The sequence below is a fragment of the Rhineura floridana genome, chromosome 1 (genome assembly GCF_030035675.1).
Source record: "Rhineura floridana isolate rRhiFlo1 chromosome 1, rRhiFlo1.hap2, whole genome shotgun sequence".
NCBI classification, from domain to species: domain Eukaryota; kingdom Metazoa; phylum Chordata; class Lepidosauria; order Squamata; family Rhineuridae; genus Rhineura; species Rhineura floridana.
Window position 1 is genome coordinate 65,539,504 of NC_084480.1, and position 15,705 is coordinate 65,555,208.

General features: G+C 43.5%; 1 pseudogene; it reads right to left on the reverse strand.

Annotated features, from left to right (window-relative positions):
* Nucleotides 1-823: 823 nt before the first annotated feature.
* Nucleotides 824-6,464, reverse strand: LOC133376542 (keratinocyte-associated protein 3-like; annotated as a pseudogene).
* Between the last annotated feature and the right edge of the window lie 9,241 nt (nt 6,465-15,705).

Below are 15,705 nucleotides of genomic sequence, written 5' to 3' on the forward strand. Positions count from 1 at the left end.
TCATGCATCCTGAGCCTCAAAGGAGATAGCTAACACATGTCCAGGCTTGTTGTCTATGACCTAATACAAGAAAGAATGTGAACTCTTGGGAGAGAGTTCACACTTCTAACCTACTAACAACCAGTGTTAGACCCTTATTTGAGGCTTCAGACCCCCATAAAATGGTAGTTGGGGGAGTGCATGTATTTGACAGTTTCCCTCTAAATACACCCTGTGAGGCAAGTCATGCTGAGAGATAGTGACTGGCTCAAAGTTTCTAAGTAAGCTTGTGGCTGAGACAGGCTCTGAACTTTCTGGGTTAGTGGGGCTTTGAGATCCTAACTGGAGTCCCCTTTCCAGGTTCCCCTACTTAACAAAGTGGTGTGGGTGAATGAATGCCTTTTCAGTGGTGGCACCTCATTGAATGCCCTTCCCAGAGAGATTCACCTGGCACCTACCCTATGGTGATTTAGGTGATAGATTTATTACATTTGTATACTGCCCCATAGCCGAAGCTCTCTGGGTGGTTTACAACAATTAAAAACATTAAAAACAAATATACAAATTTAAAAACACTTTAAAAAAACCAATTTGGGGGAGATTCCTGCCTGGCCAGCTCTGCACCTTGAACACAAGCCCATCTGTCAGTTCAAGAACATGAAAGACAGTCTAGGAGCAAAAGTGGGTAGCTCTCTTCCCTCCACCCTCAAAGGCAGCACTCTCCCTTGTCCATTTCAACCAGATGCTGGTGATGAGGCTCTCCTTCAGAGCCTTCCTCTGCAGCCACCTCCTGTGGGGCAGCTGCCTCAAGCAGGGCCACTTTGTAGGAGGCTGAAGAGGGGCCAATTCCACAGAGAGAGAGGGAGGCTATGCAACACCAGGCAGACAAACTGTCTTCCACTGCTGCCATCAACAAGGAAGGAAGCCAGAGGACCAGTGCTGTGTCATAGATGCGGGTAGTGTCAAAAGGGCACTCATTTGTTATCACAGTGCAGGCATCAGCTGGAAGGGCAGAACTGTTGCAACCGGTAAAGAGATGACGGCCACCATTGACAACAGTGAGGGAGATGGCAAGTGCCAGCCCCATGCAGCAGGCTCCTGAGATCAGGACATTTGCTAGGGAGATAACAACCAGGATCCAAGGCAGGCAACGGTGGGAGAAACTCCGGAACATCAGGATTGCCAGGACGCCGGCAGCAACGCTCAAGAGCCCAGAAGCCACTGCAATGACATTAGCCATGGCATACTCTGAGGTGATGGTGTGTGCGGGCCGGGCCACTGGCACAGGAGGGAGCCGTGGACGATGGCCCCCAGCACCAAGGTCAAGTGGCCCAGGACCACCAGCGAGATGCCGCTGCAAGCTAGCAGCTGGGCTCTATAGCCCTCCTCTGTAGGGAGGGAGGCAGGCTAGCGAGGACTGCCGTGCTATGGGAGGCAAGGAAAGCCTGGGGTGGGGCACCAAGCCCCCAAGAGGAGGAGGAGCTCCCCAGGGTGGCGCTAGACCAAGGTGCAAAGGAGGGCCTGGGGACTCAAGACGCTTGGAAATCCCCCCCCCCGTGGCAGCTGCCCTTCCTCACCCCACGACCTCTCGGAGCTCAGAGTTGCTCTTTAGGGGCCCATCAAGAGTGAAGACCTTCTTGCTCTCCCCGGCCTTTTAATGGGTATAGTCATCTGGTGCCTTTAAATTCTTGCATCAAATTCTTGCAATTCACTTGTAAGGCTTTTCCTGTGGCAGTTCCCAGAGTATGGAACTTTCTACATGGTCCTAGCTCTTCAACATTTTAAGAAGGGTTTTAAATTAGTTCAAGCCACCTTTTCTTAATCAAAGCCACATTTTATAGAGCTACGTTTGAATGGACAGCATCTCTATTTTGCTGTTTTGTTTATTTTAATTGGCCTGTGTGTTTAAATACGTGTACTGTTACTTTTAACTTGTTAGTTTTTGTGGGTATGTTTTTATGAGATGTAAGGCACCTTGGGTAAACTAGTCCCAGAAAGACAGCTATAAATGTTGTTGTTGTTGTTATAACAAAGTTCCTCTGCTGGTTGTATGCTGATATTGAAATTGTTTTTAGCTGCTATGCCTGCGCTGGTTGTAGGTGGTTCATTGCTACTTGTATTATTTATGATTGGTTTTACTGTTTAAAATTTGGGCTGTTATTGTTCCCCCTCTCCGTTATTGTGTTTTTAGTGGGTCTGTAAACTGCCCAGAGAAATATTCTGTATGAGAAGGATATAATATAATTAATAAATAAAAACAAGGGTCTCCCCACTCCTAATCTGCCAGTGTAATCACTACATCATGCTGGCAAAAAAATCAGCATTTGCAAATATCTGCACAACAAGATGGTATTCAAGGCTGCTGCTGGCATCAGATGAACAGGATTTAGCTGTACATGCAGTCACTGATAAATGCAAGAACCTAACAGGCTTGAGTGGGGGGCGGGGAATGGAATGTCAATAATTTCTTCCCTGAGTTTTTGAGGCATTCTAAAGCTTTGCAAAAGAAAGAAAGAAAAGTGCTGAGTTGAAGTTTGAATAATTGCAAACGTTTTAGGAAAAACAAGTCTGAATATTACAATAAATGGTTTCTCGGTTGCAAGAGATACCTTGTTTTCTTTCCCTTTTCTTCTACATCAGGCAGTTGAGGAGGGTGGAACCAGTCTTGATCAACTTGATTAGGGGACTATTTCTTGAGATATTCAAAACCAAGGTACTGTACATGTAGGAAACACAATGGTCTTAAAAAGTAATTTATTCCTAGTAAATCAGTTTGCCATTAGAAAGGGGTAATTGCTCAGTACTCTGTCCCTAGGAGCTCATGCTTCCTAATTAAATAAGAGAAAAAGATCAATCAAAACAAGGATATTTTACACCCCGCCAGGGTGAGCTGGTGTAGTAAGAAGCAGAACAGAAAATACTTGGTTGAGAAAACTCAGTCTAATATATAATTGTTGCTGCTGCTGACGTTTTTTTTTAAAAGCACACTTAAGCCATTCCATGGGTTGTATCCAACATTTATAGTGCAAGAGATTTCCTCTTGTGGGATGGGAGTTCCTCATGCAGCCACCCTATGCACCCTCAAAATGAGCTCTGGAGGGTTGAGGGACCCTCCAGAACAGGTTTGCGGGGGTGGGGAGAGAAAGAAGAAGTCCTGTATGCAAGCAGCATTCTGCTCACAGAGCAGATACATCCCCATGTTATTGCTGTCAATGGTAATATGAAAGAATGCAGTGCTCATGTCCTCCCAATGTCCTGCTCTTCCTTCTGTCTTCTACTGTCTTGTCATTTTAAAGTCCTGATGCTACACTTTTCATAGAGACATAAGAAGCCGTCTTGTAGTTGTCCAGACTATTTACCCATCTAGCCCAGTATTGTTTACTCTGACAGGCAGCAGGTCCCCAGAGTCTCAGACAGTGTCTTTCCCATCACTCGCCACCTGATGTTTTTAACTGGAGGTAACACTGATTGAACCTGGGACCCTTGGCATGCTGTACCACTGAACTATAACCCCCCTCTTTTTACGCCAGTGGGCCATGTTTCCTTCCTGTATTTACTTCTAAAACCTTACACCAGGGAGACATTCCAGATGTTCTTGGACTACAACACCCATCAACCCTGACCATTGCTAGAGTTGACAAGAGATGGAGTCCAGCAACATCTGGAGGTTCATAGATTCCCCATCCCTGCCCTCAGGCTATTTCAATCTGAAAATATAAATCACATGCTGCATTTGCTGCATTTCTCCCTCCCCTCCCCCTTTCCTATATCAGTCCAGCAAGCCTCTGCAAAAATTCTCTCCAGATCATAAGAATTTAAGAATGTAAGAAGAGCCTGCTGGATCAGGCCAATTGCAATATAATCTCTCATCTTCCTGAAGTTTAAATATTCCCCTCCTTATTCACTGGTGGTAGCAGCTGGGAACTATACAGTCCCTTTTCCTTTCCTTTGGCTTCTACCCAACTGTGACAGCTGGGTATTTCAGTGCCTGCCTCCACACAGACCTCTGCTGCCAAGAGATACTTGTTCATCAAGTGTCTAGGGAAGGAGAAAGTTCCCCAGGTAGCCAATCCACAGCTAAACTGCCCTTCTAATTAGGACATTTGTTTTTCTAGCATTTAACCTAATTCAATCATCCTGTCGTTTAAACCTATTGTTCATGGGTTAACCTTCAGTAAGTGAAACTGGTTTCCCATTTCTGTCTGACATCTGGGAAAAAAAAGTCAGGATCCCCTCCTCTCTCTGCCACCTTGGTTTTCTGTGTGGCCACAAAATAAATCTCATTTCCTTCACACAATTTGTTTTCTAGACTATTTTGCATCCTTGGAATCCTTTCAAATATGTCGACATCTGCCCTGTCCTTTTAAATGTGTTTTGGAGCAAAGATACATATTTGAATGATGATACAGCCATGCTGCAAGTAAATCCTCAAAGACCCCCTCCTCTGCCAAGGTGAGAAGGTGAAATACATTCTTTGGAGAACAAATTCATAACTGACCCTGGATATGCATCCATTAAAGAGGTGCTGAAAATCAGTCCATGAGCCAGTGAGTCAAATGAAAAATGGCAGGTGCTGATACCTGAATCCAGCCAAAAATCCCCAAGAGGTATGCTCCTCATTTTAAATCCTCTCTCTCTCTCTCTCTCTCTCTCTCCTCTCTCTCCCTCCCCCTCTCTCCCTCTCTCCCTCTCTCTCCCCTCTGAAATTAATTTTAAAAAGCCTCAAATAACTTTGCAGCTTGAACCAAGATAAAAAAGGTACTCCAAGCTGCTCTTCCTTCTTGAGAAAAGGTGATAGAAATTCTCAGCATTCAAGATCCTTTTAACAAAGCAGGCCCATTGCATAAAACGTGTTCACCTATTGGAGTGGGACAAGAAGATCTCAGTTTTTCAGCACCAGGGAGAGCAGTTTTTCATGTCTGTTGCAAGTGTTAACTATACCACAAGCTTAAACAGTTTAGCTGACAATGCTTCCTCAGCAAAGCAACCCTAAGAATTGTGGCTGAATGCAAGGAAGGTGGGGGATCTCAAAAAAGCATTTTCTGTACTCTCACAAAACTACAGCTCCCAGATTTCCACAGGGGCAGCTGAGATTGTTAGAACAATTAGGAACATAGGAAGCTGCAGGATACTGAGATAGAGCATTGGTCCATCTAGCTCAGCCATGTCTACATTGGCTGGCAGCAGCTCTCCAGGGGTTCAGGCAAGGATCCTTCTCAGCCCTACTTGGAAATGCCAAGGTTTGAGACATTCTGCATGTAAGACATCTGCTCTACCACTGAGCTGCAGCCCTTCCCCATTTGGCTGTGAGGGTGATCTGTCTATGATATCTGTCAACCCACTGATCACCAGGATTGATTTGACTACTCTGGTTGGCTAGGTGGCTGTCCCTGTCCACCCTCACCAGGGCATATGTGCCCATCCTGAAGCTGTGTGCTTGGTGGGAAAGGATAACCATCCCAGATACTAGTGTACCATTCTTTGGTCAAGTGTATATGATGGCTGCATATCCTGATAGACTTCCCACATATCCTGATAGACTGCTCCCTTACTAGAACTTCTAAACAAACAATTTAAAGCAGGGCTGGGCAGCCTCTGGTCCATGGCCAGAGGTCCCAGTTTGCCCCCCTACACCATTCCTGGCAAACCATGCCCACCTGGCCCATACCTGACATTCCATGTAACTCAATTTTAGCAGGGGATGTAATGCAAACCCCTTTATGATGCTGGAGCAAGCCCCTTTGAAGGCATGCTGCCTGGGAGTACATCTTCAGAATGGATGAATGAATGAATCTTTATTTTTACCCCACCCTTTTTCCAAAACTGGAACTCAGGGCGGCTTACAAATAAAAACTACTCATAGGTAAAAAACATACAAAAATATACAATTAAAATAGAATTAAACTATTCGTAACATTAAAATCATGAAACATACACTTAAGATACTAAAACAATTTAAAACATTAAGAATAGGACCATAGAACAATACGTTACCTGATGTCCCACCCACCTATCAAATTTGGCCTGCAGTTGTTAGGGCAGATATACATTTGGGCCACCATGGAATAAAGGTTCTCTATCCCTGATTTTAAAGACTGTTTACTTAGGGGTTCTAGTCAGCCACACATTATTTTACTGGTCTCATCAGTCCAATTGTTGTCTGCTAGATATCCTGATATCTGATAAACCAGAAAACGTCAGAACTGATCCAACAAATATTTTTGTGAGCTTGTTTGCTATTGCAAATGATTCTGACACTTGGGTTCACCCAGTTCCACCTATAATCCTATGAGATTCTACCAGGTTTATTCCATGCTCCATCATATGCTGCATGCTCTTAAGCTCCATATGGAGGTTAGTATTTTTGAAATTAACATTTGGCAGCCCTAGTTCAACTGTGTACTACTACAGTTGCCAGGTTCATAGCTGGAGAAGAGTCATATACCTTGTACCTCTTTCAGTGTAGCAGTAGATAAGGCAGCCATGGCCTCCCCTACCCATTGCCTCCCCCACTTGGTTGTCCACTCACACCCCAAGAAGACAGAATTGATCAGGGCTCCCTCTAGTTATGCCACTCTGCAAGCTGGGGAGAGGGATGGGCAGAATGGTCTGTGACAGAATGGGCAGAAGAAACTGGTGCTGCCTTATCTCCTGCAGCATCTGGAAAGCTGAAGGTATGCAAATGGTCTTCAGCTCTGCAGATCTGCCTTTAGCAGAAGTTTTTGATCATGGTCCCTCAGGGCTCTCAGCCTGTCAAAAGAGGAGAGGCTTTCTGAACATAGCTCTCTCAGTCAGCGGTTCTGTTAGATGCAGATTTTGGACCCAAGTTCAGGACCCAAGTCCAGGATCCAGCAGCTAGGCAGTGGGGGAGGGTTCATCAAACAACCACCAGCAAGAGCATGTGATGAGGAGTGGTGGGAAACAGGCACATCATCAGCATTTGGTATAGGCATATGCTGGAGCTGACTCTGGTTGCCAAAATATCCCTTTAACAAAAAATAGCCTGATGGGTGCACTACACAGCCATACACTGGCCAATGTCCCACCTATGCCGGCCATTTCTCCCACAGAAAGGGACCCTTCTTGCTGTTGCCTGAAGTGTATGGAGGAGGTTTGGAGCAGGCAAGGCAGAAAGTGTGGGGGAGAAATGGCAGATCACCCAGGGTAGTGTGGTGGAGAGAAAGTGGGCCAGCAGTGCCAGAAGAGCCAGGGTGGTATGTATGCATGGGGTGAGAATGACTAGAGTGGCATGTGGGCCTTCAGAGGTTACCTTGCTCAAGGCCTCCTCAACCCTGTCAGAGATTCTTCTCTCTGTCCAGAACTGGCTCATTCCTAAAAAGAAGACCCCTTCTGCACTAACTAGGCCCGAGAAATGGGAGAAGCAAAGAGGTCACATATCCTTCACTGATTGAAGGATACTGCTTACTGGGACTGGTAGTGTTGCCCAGGATTCTTGAGCTGAAGTGAACTGGAGAAGGGAGAAGAGTCCTCACCATTCAAGCACATTTCTGCAACTAGGGATGGATGAATGTGTCCATTTTGGCTTCTCTCAGTTTCTCATATTTTCAGTCTTAAGTTCAATTCTCCACATTTCCACAACATTTTCTTGAAAAAAATGAGGAAAAGATCCTCATAAAAATTAATCTGCATTTTTGTGCAAATTTTTCCTAATATACAGTTTTGCAAAGGAATTTTCTGTATCATAAGATTTTTTCTATATCATTGTCACGAATATGTGCATTAATATGCACACTTTACCCCAGTATGTGCATTTTTGTACACATTACTAGACTGGACAACTGCATTGCCAAATTCAGGAAGTGCAAAGTTCGAGGGATAGCTGTGTTGTGATTCACAAAGTGTTTCACAAAGTACGGATTTGGTAAGGTCACCTTTACATGCGAACTGAATCTAATCTCTCCTCTATCCCTATCTGCAACTGCTGTGGCCCAATTTGCCACAAGTTCTGGGAAGAGGTTGAAGAAGAGCAAAGTCATGCTCTCCCAGTTGACTGTGAACAGGATCCACTGTGTAACTCAATCCAATGCATCTTTTCTCAAAAGTAGGTCTCACTTAATTGAATCAGTATTATTATTATTATTTATTACATTTGTATACTGCCCCATAGCCAAAGCTCTCTGGGCAGTTTACAACAATTAAAAACATTAAACACAAATATACAAATATACAAATTTAAAAACACTTTAAAAAAAAAAAACAATTTAAAAACACATGCTAAAATGCCTGGGAGAAGAGGAAAGTCTTGACCTGACGCCAAAAAGATGACATTGTTGGCGCCAGGCGCACCTCGTCAAACACATCATTCCATGGTCATTCCATGGCCTTGGATGTTGAGCATACTGTAAGGGTAGATTCATGTTGGGAGAGGCGTTCCATCAGTTATTGTGGTCCCAATTGAATCGAGCTTGGAAACATAAAGGCAGCCAATACAAGCGGGCCAGAATCGGTTTTATATGTTTGAACCGTCTGGTCCCTGTTACTAATCTGGCCGCTGCATTTTGCACAAGCTGCAGCTTCCGAACTGTCTTCAAAGGCAGCCCCACATAGAGTGCATTGCAGTAATCTAACTTGGAGGTTACCAAAGCATGGCCAACTGAAGCCAGGTTATCCCTGTCCAGATAGGGGCGTAGCTGGGCCACCAACCAAAGTTGGTAGAAGGCACTCCGTGCCACCGAGGCTACCTGAGCCTCAAGTGACAGAGATGGTTTTAAGAGAACCCCTAAGCTACGAACCTGCTCCTTCAGGGGGAGTGCAACCACATCCAGGACAGATTGAACATCCACCATCCGGTCAGAAGAACCACCCACTAGCAGCATCTCAGTCTTGTCTGGATTGAGCCTCAGTTTATTAGTCCTCATCCAGTCCATTGTGGCAGCCAGCACATTGACAGCCTCACCTGAAGAAGATGAAAAGGAGAAATAGAGCTGCGTGTCATCAGCATACTGATGGCAATGCACTCCAAAGCTCCGGATGACCGCACCCAATGGTTTCATGTACATGTTGAACAGCATGGGGGACAGAACTGACCCCTGCATAACCCCATACTGGAGAATCCAGGGTGCCGAGCAATGTTCCCCAAGCACCACCTTCTGGAGCCGACCCGCCAAGTAGGAGCGGAACCACCGCCATGCAGTACCTACCACTCCCAACTCAGAAGGATACCATGGTCGATGGTATCGAAAGCTGCTGAGAGATCAAGGAGAAACAACAGAGTCACCCTCCCCCTGTCTCTCTCCCGACAGAGGTCATCATACAGGGCTACCAAAGCTGTTTCCGTGCCAAAACCAGGCCTGAAACCCAACTGAAATGGATCCAGATAAACTGACTCATCCAAGAGTGTCTGGAGCTGGCCTGTCAGTAGACCTTATTTCCATGTATTTGTGCAAATTATTATTATTTATTAGAATTATATCCCATCCTTCCAAATGAGCCCAAAGCTGCAAACAACAAGCAATAAAAATATATTAAAACATCTTGAAAACGATTCCAATACAGGTGCAGACTGGGAAAGATCTCTACATAAAAGGCTTGCTTGAAGAGAAAGGGATTCCAAAGGTGCTGAAATGTCAACAGAGACAGTACCTATCTAACAATTAATAGAAGGGAATTCCATTGCCTTTGCCTCCAGCTGCATTCCAAACAGCGTTGAGATCTGACTTGGCAAGGTAACCACTTATTAATTAAAAGGTCTGATATCCCATAATATGTCAAGGTGCAATGCCTCTTGGTCCTGATATTGCAAGGCAATGACCCTGATCTCACAGTCCAGGGGCTGAGAGGCCATGAATATATTTGATTAGAATAGCTCCTCACCTTGTCAGAATCACCCGCTAATATTGTTCTAACCCATTATAAAGAATCCTTGGTGTGAGAAACTGTGGGATCAAATCCTTGATTCTAAATTGCAAGAAACACTAATTACCTTTTGTTCTGCAGCTGTATAAAGTTGAAATAAAAATTACTTAGCTCTCCACACTGTCAGTGATGTATTTAAAAAAAATATTTCTTTCATGTTTGTACTGACTTTTGCTTGTCAGTGTTTAATAGCTGATAAAGCGAGTTGCATTTTGCAAAGGCAGGTAAATATAAAGATGCAACTCATCCAAAGCTATCTTCAGAACAAAATGCTAGCAAGCAAACATATGTATACAGAGTGATATATACTTGAAAGTGTCATTGAAGTTCATGAGCCTGGCAGTCCCGGAATTAATTGCCATCCTAAGAATTAATTGCCATCAATTCCACTGTCGAAAAAGAGAAATTTCACAGAGTGGCAAAGTCATCTTAAATTAAATTTTGCTTAAAACGTATGGGTTTAGGAACTAAACTGATGAGGATGCACTATTTCACAATGGGAAAGGTTCATAGCTCAGTGGCAGAGTACATGTTTTGCATACTAAAGATCCCAGGTTCAATCGCTGGCATCTCCAGACAGGAGTGGGAAAGATTCCTGTCTGAAATCCCAGAGAGCTGCTGCCACTCAGTATAGAGAATACCAAGCAGTTGGCCCTGGTACACACATGGGGTTCTGGGACATCACAAATATTAGAATGTTGGGTTATTATTAGAATATTATGTTCTGTGCATAGCGATTGGGAGTAAATCCATTTCACTCTATTGTACATCTAAATATGCACAGGATGAAGCTGAAGTTCTATTAAGCTACCAAGTGATCTATGCTTGGATCAGATTCACATCCAGTTATTCAAAATAAAATTATATATCTCAGAAATGGCTTCATTCAATTGTTTTCAACAAGAGTGATGTCACATTTATTTTAATCTGGACTTTCCCATTCACCTTCCCTAGTCTTCATGTGTGTTTCTGTTAACTGAGGGTTGTACTAGTACTGAATTTCACAACACAGATTAATTACCAGTGGGAGTGGGTTACTTGTGGGCCAACAAATTTCTGCAGAGAAAGATATTTCATTGATCTAGAAATGCAAGGAGAGGGTTAATTGAATATTACACTCAGTCTTGGTTACTGGAAGACAGATGTCTCAGCTGAGATTTACTTGAAGTGCTCAGAGTTCAAAGAGAATTACATTAGCGAATGGAAGTTAAGATAACGTGGAAGTAGGTACCATACCATTAATACCAATTATACCATTATTACCTTAGATTTAGGAAGCATTTGAAAAGAACCTTAGAGTCAGTAAGACTGGAAAATGAATTATTAAGAAGGATGTCATTTAAGTGCCAGTCAATACTTTTTCTTTTACTACAAAAGACTAATGTGGATTTGAGTGGGTGTGTTTTTTGTAACTTCAAAGGCCAATAAAATTTAAAGTTGAGATGAGATTCCCAATAACTACATAGTGCAGGTGCTTCCACAAAGGATCTCAATGTTGCAAATGGGTCATTGAGATATCATAAATGGGTTGCTGGCAACAGAGCTGTTAGGGGAAAAAACTTTTCCCCATAAAGGAAAACCCTAATTAAATTGGATGGGGTATTACTGCACACAACATCATGTGGATGCTAAGAAAAATGTACATATATGAGGAGCATCAGTCCCACAGTAGTCACCCACGTGGAAGCACCCCTACTACTCAGGAGAGGGAGAATATCCGTTGTCTCTAAGAGCAACAACAACTGACTTCAGAAACAGGACAAGGTGAAATGAATCTTGGCTTAGACCAAACATTTTTGCCGGGGACCACTTGAAAACTGCTGCGGGTCTTGGTGGATCATTTAATAGTCCCGGGTGTAGCAATCAGAGCTTGGAAAAGTTACTTTTTTGAACTACAACTCCCATCAGCCCAATCCAGTAGTCATGCTGGCTGGGGCTGATGGGAGTTGTAGTTCAAAAAAGTAACTTTTCCAAGCTCTGGTACTAGCAATTCTAATGTGCTGTGCCAGAGCTTTATGATTTGTAATTGTATTTTGCTTGCTTCTTTTATTTCTTATATAAAATATATATTTTATTGTATTCCAAAGAATTCAAATTGTAATACAATAAAATACAATATAAGAAACAAAAGAAGCAAGAAGAATACAATTAAAATCAATATGAATATTTGTTGCAATGGATGTTCCATCTCCCATCTCTAACCACAAATTCCGGTTCGGAATAAACCTCCCCCCTGGGATAAAAACCAAAGAAATGATGACATTTTAAAAGGGGTAGGCCTAGAAGTAGGCATTGTGAGAGCAGGGGCACAGGATATAAATTCAGAAGAGCAAAATTACCACAGGCCTAACCACAAGTGCCAAACACACTTGAAGAGAGACACTGCTTACAAGTGCCTGTACGCTAATGCTAGGAGCCTGCGAACCAAGATGGGAGAACTGGAGTGCTTGGTCTTAGAGGAGAGCATTGATATAGTGAGCATAACGGAGACCTGGTGGAATGGAGAAAACCAGTGGGATACGGTTATCCCTGGATATAAACTATATCGGAAGGACAGGGAAGGACGTATTGGTGGCAGAGTCGCTCTATACGTGAAAGAAGGCATTGAATCCAGCAAGCTCGAAACCCCAAAAGAGGCAGACTCCTCCACAGAATTGTTGTGGGTGGTGATACCGTGCCCCAGGAGGGACTTAATACTGGGAACGATCTATTGTCCCCCTGATCAAAATGCTCAGGGAGACCTTGAGATGAGATATGAAATTGAGGAAGCATCCAAACTAGGAAATGTGGTAGTAATGGGTGACTTCAACTACCCGGACATAGACTGGCTGCATATGTGTTCCAGTCATGACAAAGAAGCAAAGTTTCTAGATATTCTAAATGACTATTCCCTAGATCAGTTGGTCATGGAACCGACCAGAGGGACGGCAACCCTGGACTTAATCCTCAGTGGGGACCGGGACCTGGTGCGAGATGTAAGTGTTGTTGAACCGATTGGGAGCAGTGACCACAGTGCTATTAAATTAAACATACATGTAACTGGCCAATTGCCAAGAAAATCCAACACGGTCACATTTGACTTCAAAAGAGGAAACTTCACAAAAATGAGGGGATTGGTAAAAAGAAAGCTGAAAAACAAAGTCCAGAGGGTCACATCACTCGAAAATGCTTGGAAGTTGTTTAAAAACACTATATTAGAAGCTCAACTGGAGTGCATACCGCAGATCAGAAAAGGTACCGCCAGGGCCAAGAAGATGCCAACATGGTTAACGAGCAAAGTCAAGGAAGCTCTTAGAGGCAAAAAGTCTTCCTTCAGAAAATGGAAGTCTTGTCCGAATGAAGAAAATAAAAAAGAACACAAACTCTGGCAAAAGAAATGCAAGAAGACAATAAGGGATGCTAAAAAAGAATTTGAGGAGCACATTGCTAAGAACATAAAAACCAACAACAAAAAATTCTATAAATACATTCAAAGCAGGAGACCATCTAGGGAGACAATTGGCCCCTTGGATGATAAGGGAGTCAAAAGGTGTACTAAAGAACGATAAGGAGATTGCAGAGAAGCTAAATGAATTCTTTGCATCCGTCTTCACAGTGGAAGATATAGGGCAGATCCCTGAACCTGAACTAACATTTGCAGGAAGGGATCCTGAGGAACTGAGACAAATAGTGGTAACGAGAGAGGAAGTTCTAAGCTTAATGGACAATATAAAAACTGACAAATCACCGGGCCTGGATGGCATCCACCCGAGAGTTCTCAAAGAACTCAAAGGTGAAATTGTTGATCTGCTAACTAAAATATGTAACTTGTCCCTCGGGTCCTCCTCCATGCCTGAGGACTGGAGAGTGGCAAATGTAACGCCAATCTTCAAAAAGGGATCCAGAGGGGATCCCAGAAATTACAGGCCAGTTAGCTTAACTTCTGTCCCTGGAAAACTGGTAGAAAGTATTATTAAAGCTAGATTAACTAAGCACATAGAAGAACAAGCCTTGTTGAAGCAGAGCCAGCATGGCTTCTGCAAGGGAAAGTCCTGTCTCAGTAACCTATTAGAATTCTTTGAGAGTGTCAACAAGCATATAGATAGAGGTGATCCAGTGGACATAGTGTACTTAGACTTTCAAAAAGCATTTGACAAGGTACCTCACCAAAGGCTTCTGAGGAAGCTTAGCAGTCATGGAATAAGAGGAGAGGTCCTCTTGTGGATAAGGAATTGGTTAAGAAGCAGAAAGCAGAGAGTAGGAATAAACAGACAGTTCTCCCAATGGAGGACTGTAGAAAGTGGAGTCCCTCAAGGATCGGTATTGGGACCTGTACTTTTCAACTTGTTCATTAATGACCTAGAATTAGGAGTGAGCAGTGAAGTGGCCAAGTTTGCTGACGACACTAAATTGTTCAGGGTTGTTAAAACAAAAAGGGATTGCGAAGAGCTCCAAAAAGACCTCTCCAAACAGGAAAAATGGCAAATGCAGTTCAATATAAACAAGTGTAAAATTATGCATATTGGAGCAAAAAATCTGAATTTCACATATACGCTCATGGGGTCTGAACTGGCGGTGACTGACCAGGAGAGAGACCTCGGGGTTGTAGTGGACAGCACGATGAAAATGTCGACCCAGTGTGCGGCAGCTGTGAAAAAGGCAAATTCCATGCTAGCAATAATTAGGAAAGGTATTGAAAATAAAACAGCCGATATCATAATGCCGTTGTATAAATCTATGATGCGGCCGCATTTGGAATACTGTGTACAGTTCTGGTCGCCTCATCTCAAAAAGAATATTCTAGAGTTGGAAAAGGTTCAGAAGAGGGCAACCAGAATGATCAAGGGGATGGAGCGACTCCCTTACGAGGAAAGGTTGCAGCATTTGGGGCTTTTTAGTTTAGAGAAAAGGCGGGTCAGAGGAGACATGATAGAAGTGTATAAAATTATGCATGGCATTGAGAAAGTGGATAGAGAAAAGTTCTTCTCCCTCTCTCATAATACTAGAACTCGTGGACATTCAAAGAAGCTGAATGTTGGAAGATTCAGGACAGACAAAAGGAAGTACTTCTTTACTCAGCGCATAGTTAAACTATGGAATTTGCTCCCACAAGATGCAGTAATGGCCACCAGCTTGGATGGCTTTAAAAGAAGATTAGACAAATTCATGGAGGACAGGGCTATCAATGGCTACTAGCCATGATGGCTGTGCTCTGCCACCCTAGTCAGAGGCAGCATGCTTCTGAAAACCAGTTGCCGGAAGCCTCAGGAGGGGAGAGTGTTCTTGCACTCGGGTCCTGCTTGCAGGCTTCCCCCAGGCACCTGGTTGGCCACTGTGAGAACAGGATGCTGGACTAGATGGGCCACTGGCCTGATCCAGCAGGCTCTTCTTATGTTCTTAGCCATAGACACTCCACAGATCACCTCTAGGAAGCTCATGGACAACTGGTGGTCCATGGACTACAATTTGGGAACCCCTGGCTTAGACCGTGCAAAGGCATTGGTGGAAAAAAGTCAATGTAAAAATAACACTATCGTGGAAAAGAAAGCTCTCTGGATCATCCAACACATTTGCTACTCAGAATCACTCTGTGATCTGATAAAACATATAAGGGAGTCTCAGCCAATCAGATTTCATTCTGAACCCAAACTTCAGTTGCTCACAGACACTCACACACTGCTTTTCGTACACTCTGGTGCATTGGGATTCCAGGGGGTCCACAAGTAGCAATACAAACAAAATATTCCATGCATGCATTTTTTACCTAATTCAGAGAGCTTTCCAGACTACCTACTTTATCTCTTCTGCATTATATTTGATAATTGGACAAGAGCCTTGTCTAGCCCAAGGCAAATACAGAAACTCCAAAAC